This window comes from Sturnus vulgaris, chromosome 2 (assembly GCF_052056855.1).
Source record: "Sturnus vulgaris isolate bStuVul1 chromosome 2, bStuVul1.hap1, whole genome shotgun sequence".
NCBI lineage: Eukaryota > Metazoa > Chordata > Aves > Passeriformes > Sturnidae > Sturnus > Sturnus vulgaris.
Window position 1 is genome coordinate 84,645,269 of NC_142244.1, and position 6,000 is coordinate 84,651,268.

A 6,000-nucleotide genomic window follows, 5' to 3' on the forward strand; every position below is an offset into this window, starting at 1 on the left:
AGTATCTAAAAATATGTTTGTTTTCACTTCTTGATAGTGTTTAAATCTGCACTAACATTGCTGCAAACTCATCAGATTTGTCACTTTTCTGTGGCTGACAGGGACTGAAATCAGAGCAGCTGCATTTCACTGGATGCATGCAGGAAGAAAAGAGCACAAAAGACCACACATTTTTATGCCAGTATGGCTGATTCAGAGATACAGGACAAATCCTACAGCTCAGTGGGGAACAAAGCCAAAAGCTGTCATGCCAGTCAGTTCAGTAGCATCTACATAATCAATTAAGTACAAGGATAATTTTTTTCTCGGTTCACTTCACTGGCTTCACCACTCACCCACTCCAATCATTAGGTTAGATATCAGGAAAAGGTTTTTCACACAGAAGGTGGTTGAGCACTGGAACAGGCTCCCCATGGAAGTGGTCAGAGCCCAAAGCCTGTCTGAGTTCAAAAAGCATTGGGACAATGCTCTCAGCCACATGGTGTCACTCTTGGGATGTCTTGCGCAGGGCCAGGAGGTGGAATCAGTGATCCTGCAGGGTCCATTCTAACTTAGCATGCTCTGTGATTTACACACAGGAACATGCTTCGTCCAACACTAAGCCATGATGAGAGCATTTGCCAGAGGATGGGATGGTGTTCAGCACTCACTCAGCATGCAAGCATAGATCCAAACTTTAGGAAGCCAGACTAGGAAATCCAGTTCATCAGCAAGACCCAGGACTCCAACTCTAAACACAGTATAAATGTAAACATTAAACATTTGTCTAACATCTCTTTGCTCTGAAAATTAAATTTGCTGAACTGCTGTATAGAGTCAGATGCTAAGGAGTCATGTAGATATCCACGGTGCCTTTCTGACATTTAAACAGATAATTTTATCTTGGCTGGCATCTGTGGAAAACCAGAGGTGCTTTCAGGGAGGAGGAAAAATTAGGGCTGGCAGCATAGAGAACCAGCTTTTGTTAACTGATAATAGACCTCAGCCAGGCACAGGGAAATGTGCTCTTCCCTCACAGAGAGGGAGAGTGCAGACACTGCACACAGAGGATCTGCAGGCAAGGAGGAGAGTAAAGTAATGGGAAATTGCTGAATAGGATACACATCACTTCAGAAAACAAGTGGGACAGGAGAGAAAATTATTTTCACTCCTAAGTTCCTTTCACTGTCTAAAGCTTAATATATCTTAGAATGTACAAATTTGGAGGAGACAGTGGTAAGCAGGAAAAGGAGGCTTGTTTTACCTGTTTCATGCAGATCCTAGCCATGGATAGGTTGCAAATCTCTTTAACTTTATACATTTGAACAAGAACATGTAATCTCTGCAGAAGCTGCTCTTCTGATCTTCTGCCCTTGGAGCAGACGAACCCAGCATCACACTCAAGTTGTCCTCATGAACTCTCACATAAAATGCATTAATAGGCAAAAAAAAAAAAAAAGGTCACAAGACCTTCTTGAATAACTGGAAGGAAGAAACTCTTAATTCAGTTCCATAAGTTTCCTTGAAAAATCATCTATACCGATATTTTTCAAAATATATTAATATAAGAATAAAACCTAAATTGTATGCTTTCTCCCTTGTTTTCTCATTGTTTCTCCCTTTGCAGAAAGGCACAAGGACTACATAAAATTGACAGTTGGGAAAACCTGAGAAAACTTCCCAATCTCCAAGCCATTGTTAGTCATACAAGAATGTGCCTACACATGGTTTAATATAGACACCATAGAGAGGGAAATATTACTCTGTAACAAATGAAGTTTGTTTTACTGAAAGAGCTGTGGTTGTACTGTGTAAATGTTTGACATTCACGTTGTATGAAGCTGACTTCCACTTAGCTCGTTTGATCATTATTAAATGACATTTGGAATTGTTGCATTAGGCTGACTCAACAGAGTAATTGTCAAGTCTCACAGGAGTGAGACAATAAGCTTCTAAGAAGCCTCCCTTCACCATGTTTAAATATTAGACAGTTGCTTTGCTCCCTGCTGGGATTCAAGGGAGTGCCAGCACACACATCACAAGATCTCATCTTCTAATGATGAAAAATAGTTGTGTAACAAATAAACTGAAAAAAGTAATTTGCGCTCAAAATTTATCCAGCTTGAAATTCCCAAGAACTCTGGGTATATGTGAGAGATGAACGACCAAGGAGTAACAAAAAATATTTTGCTCATGACAGGTTTTAGGTTAATATATACACACTCAGACATATATATAGTGTTGAACTCAATATGACACTAGAAGGTTTTTGTAGGATGTTTTGATGGTAATGTTACATCTAATCAACTCCATTAAAAAAACTCAAATTTATTCAAAACCTCATTTCTTATTGAATCGCCATACTACTGCATTACTAGGATTTTTTGAATGTCAGAAAAGAAAACTTACAAAATAAATTTCAACTCCCCATCCTGAGATAAATGGGGTTACTAGAGGATCCAAACAACCCTAGCTTCTGCTCTGCCATTTATCTAAAAGCTCTAATTAAAAGGTTTGGTAACAGAAAGAATTTATGGAGGTTTGAAAAGAAAGAAAAACCACTAAACAAAACATAAAACAGGTGTCCATCCGTGACATGCTATTAGTTCTGTTCCAAGTACTTAATCCTATGAGAAGGCTCTGGAAATACTATTGCTCTAAAATAAACAAATTATCTGTTTCACGTATTTATAGTTGTTCAGAATGATGGACAGTGCTATGAAATTGAACAAACACTTCTCCAATGCAGTTAATGTTATGCCATCCTGGAAAATATTAAAATAATCACAACTCAGAGACTTGGTTGTTTTGGAATTTTAGGGTTTTTATCCCTGCAGTTTGTTGAAGTTGAAAGGGTTCTGACAACAGTCAAAGTAAAATTCTGAAAAAGAAAAAAGTTCTTACAACTGTATTTTTTTCCCTTTATTAATATAACTCTCAGTTTTCTAGCAATTATTATTTATAAGTTTGTGTCAATTATATATTACTGTATTTTTTTAGCTATCTTTGCTATAGTTATAGTATGATTTTACTACAAACGAAAAGTTTATACCAGGATGCAAAATATCACTTGAGTGTCACAGCTTTTAATTTTTAGCACAAAAGAAACTATTTATGAGCCACCCAACTTAAGATGAACAGAATTTTAGTGAAACATTTTGCAACCAATATACTGACAATGCAGACAACTTCAATGAGCAGTCTTAACTGACACCTATTTTTGAAGGCTATTTAAGAATTTACTACCATGCATTTAACCTCATATACTGGGTGGATAAAAACCAACCAAACAACCAAAAATCTCAAACCAACAAAAATTCAAACCACAGAAATAAAATCCCCAAATAATGAAAATAAAACTGGGGGAAACTGAATGTAAGATTTTAATTAATGAGACATGAATTAAGAAAACAGGTCCATTTAATGTTATTTTCAAAGTCATAGGAATCAAACCAGTTTAGATTAGGAAAGCAACAGAATCAGATCCATTAAAGAATAAATAGGCATACTGCAGACTTACTGGTGAACAAGAAGCTCTTAGTAGGAACACACAAAAGTATCAAGCACCAGCTACTAACCCAGCCTCTCATTCATGGATAGAAAAATCAAGGTGAAGAAAACAAAAAAAAAAAAAAAAGCATTTTTTCATTTGGAAAAATCATTGTTGTGGGCTGACTGATATAGAGAGACAAAGAAAACTTATTTCCCAAGAACAACCCAGATGGAAACGTCCTCACAAAGCACTGGGCAGTAAGCAAAGTGATATTTCAAGAACACCATTCTCCTTTTCCTGTAGGTTTGGAAAGTGCATGAACCCACATGTCCAAAATTTTCAAGAATTTTTCTTGTGGCACACCCACACTATCTCCTTCTTATACATAAAGAGCACCCAATAAAATTCTTGTATGGCAAATACAAGCCATGAATAACTCGAAGCACATGACAGAAGAATCAGCATGTTTTATTTTAAGCACAAGTTGTCCTCTCTAAATACAAAGTCTACCACACAACAGTAAGTTATAGTCTGGCCTTGTTTAAAGATGAATAGTGGCACCAAAAAGCTTCTATTTCTTAACTTTCTTTATCTTAAAAACTTGAGGCTATACCACAGTTTAACGTGGGAAAAAAATTCTAGGTGAATCTTGGTAAAGTTTTTTCCCCAAGACACATTTTGACTTAGCAAACCTCAGCACTGTGGTTCATGGCCACATGCAGCCTGTAACAAGCCTCAGACCTGTCTGTGACCCAGGATTTCAGAACTGATGGTCATAAAACACCAGAATGCTGCCTGGAGCACAACACTGGATTCCCATACAAAATTCCCCCTTTTCACACCCTGGTGGCAACAGTTGTGTGCTAGAAGCCACTACAACACTGCATTCCCAGTAACTAGTTCAATTTTTTGTGTGTGAAGACAGGACACAAAAATTAGGGCAAGGCTTTTAACAGCTATACTTTTCCATGAAATACAATAAACTAAGTACTGTTTGCTAATTCAAGAGATCCTAAACATTATAATTATGTATGTCTGGAGAAAAATTATTACTCTAAACTTTTAATTCTGCTCAGCAGTTAATGCTAATGTCTCAAAAGCAATTAAATAAAATTAAAAAATAAATTAAAATAACTAGTTATTCACAAGTAATATTCCCTGGCACAATGTAAACAACCTATGACTCTTTATCATCTCATAAGCACATGACTTCGTATGTCTTTTCCATTTCTTTTATTTCCATTACATTATTGTGCTACAATTCTAGGCAAAACATTGTATAAGTCACACGGAGTACCATTGTACATATTAACAGTTTGAAATGTACTCAATGACACATTTGACTACATTCATATGCCTATTTTAAAAACCTTTCAATTACTGATTTCACATCAGTAATTTTTTTTTCCATAATCTAATCAATGTAGCAAATAAGATCTAGCAGTTAATGTAAAATGTACATAAGCATAAGTTCACATTGCTGGCTACAGCTTTATATAGTTTTCAAAAGCTGTTAGGACTATATTAGCAACAATTTTTATAAAACAGAGGACACTCTCTGCAGTGAATAAGGATCACTAAGAAATAGGGATAATCAGAAGATCAAATGCCACATGAGTAAGGGCCCACTGCAGCTGCTGTCATCTCCACACTGCTGCACTGGGCCACAGCACCAAGAGGTAGAGCACATCTACCTGTGTCAGTATGTGAAGGTCACCTACCCAGGAACACAGGCTATCCAGGGTGACAAGGTTAGTCAGAGAGAGAACTGTTCCCAATTTCTCTGCTGCCCCTAAACACCTAACTCGACCTAGATGCTTGTATTCAACAGACAGACCAATGAGATTCCCCATTTAAGAGTTTAAGGATAAATGAGAACTAGGTAAAATCAGAAATATCCTACAAAAATGAAAGCAAATCCACTAATGGGAATATTAGGAAGTAATTCTAACATATTCAAAGATTTTTTTTTTTCATCTTTTAAGGGACCTTCGACTCTTTCATTCCTTTCCTGATTTGTGCACTTATTCCCTGCCCTACCCTCTAATCCTTTTTGATGAGAGGAAAAAGAAATAAAATTTTCTTCTTGCCTCCTGTACTGCTATCCTTTTTTCCTGCTAGTGTCTATGCATAATGGTACATCATTGTTTTTAGACAGAATTTCAAAGACATTTCATTAGCTTTCTCTCTGCAAAATTTGTGATGTATTTAGACCAAAATGTTTCAAGTCCTGCAACATCACTGCAGAATTCTTATTCCAATATTGAGAGAGGCTACAAATAACTGTCAAATTTATTATTATATTAGCATAACTCTCATGACTCTTTAAAAGTTTTTTGCTTTGAAAGAAGGCGTTTTACTTGTTTGTTAAAATAAACTCACTGAGATGAGTCAAATACAAAATGAGCCAAATACACAAAACATTCCCCTAGAATTGTCCTTAATATAATGCAGTCTCATCAGTTGATTTTTTTTTCTGGAATTATCCTCAGAGATTTATTGGTTCCCACACACAGCTATTGTTTAAA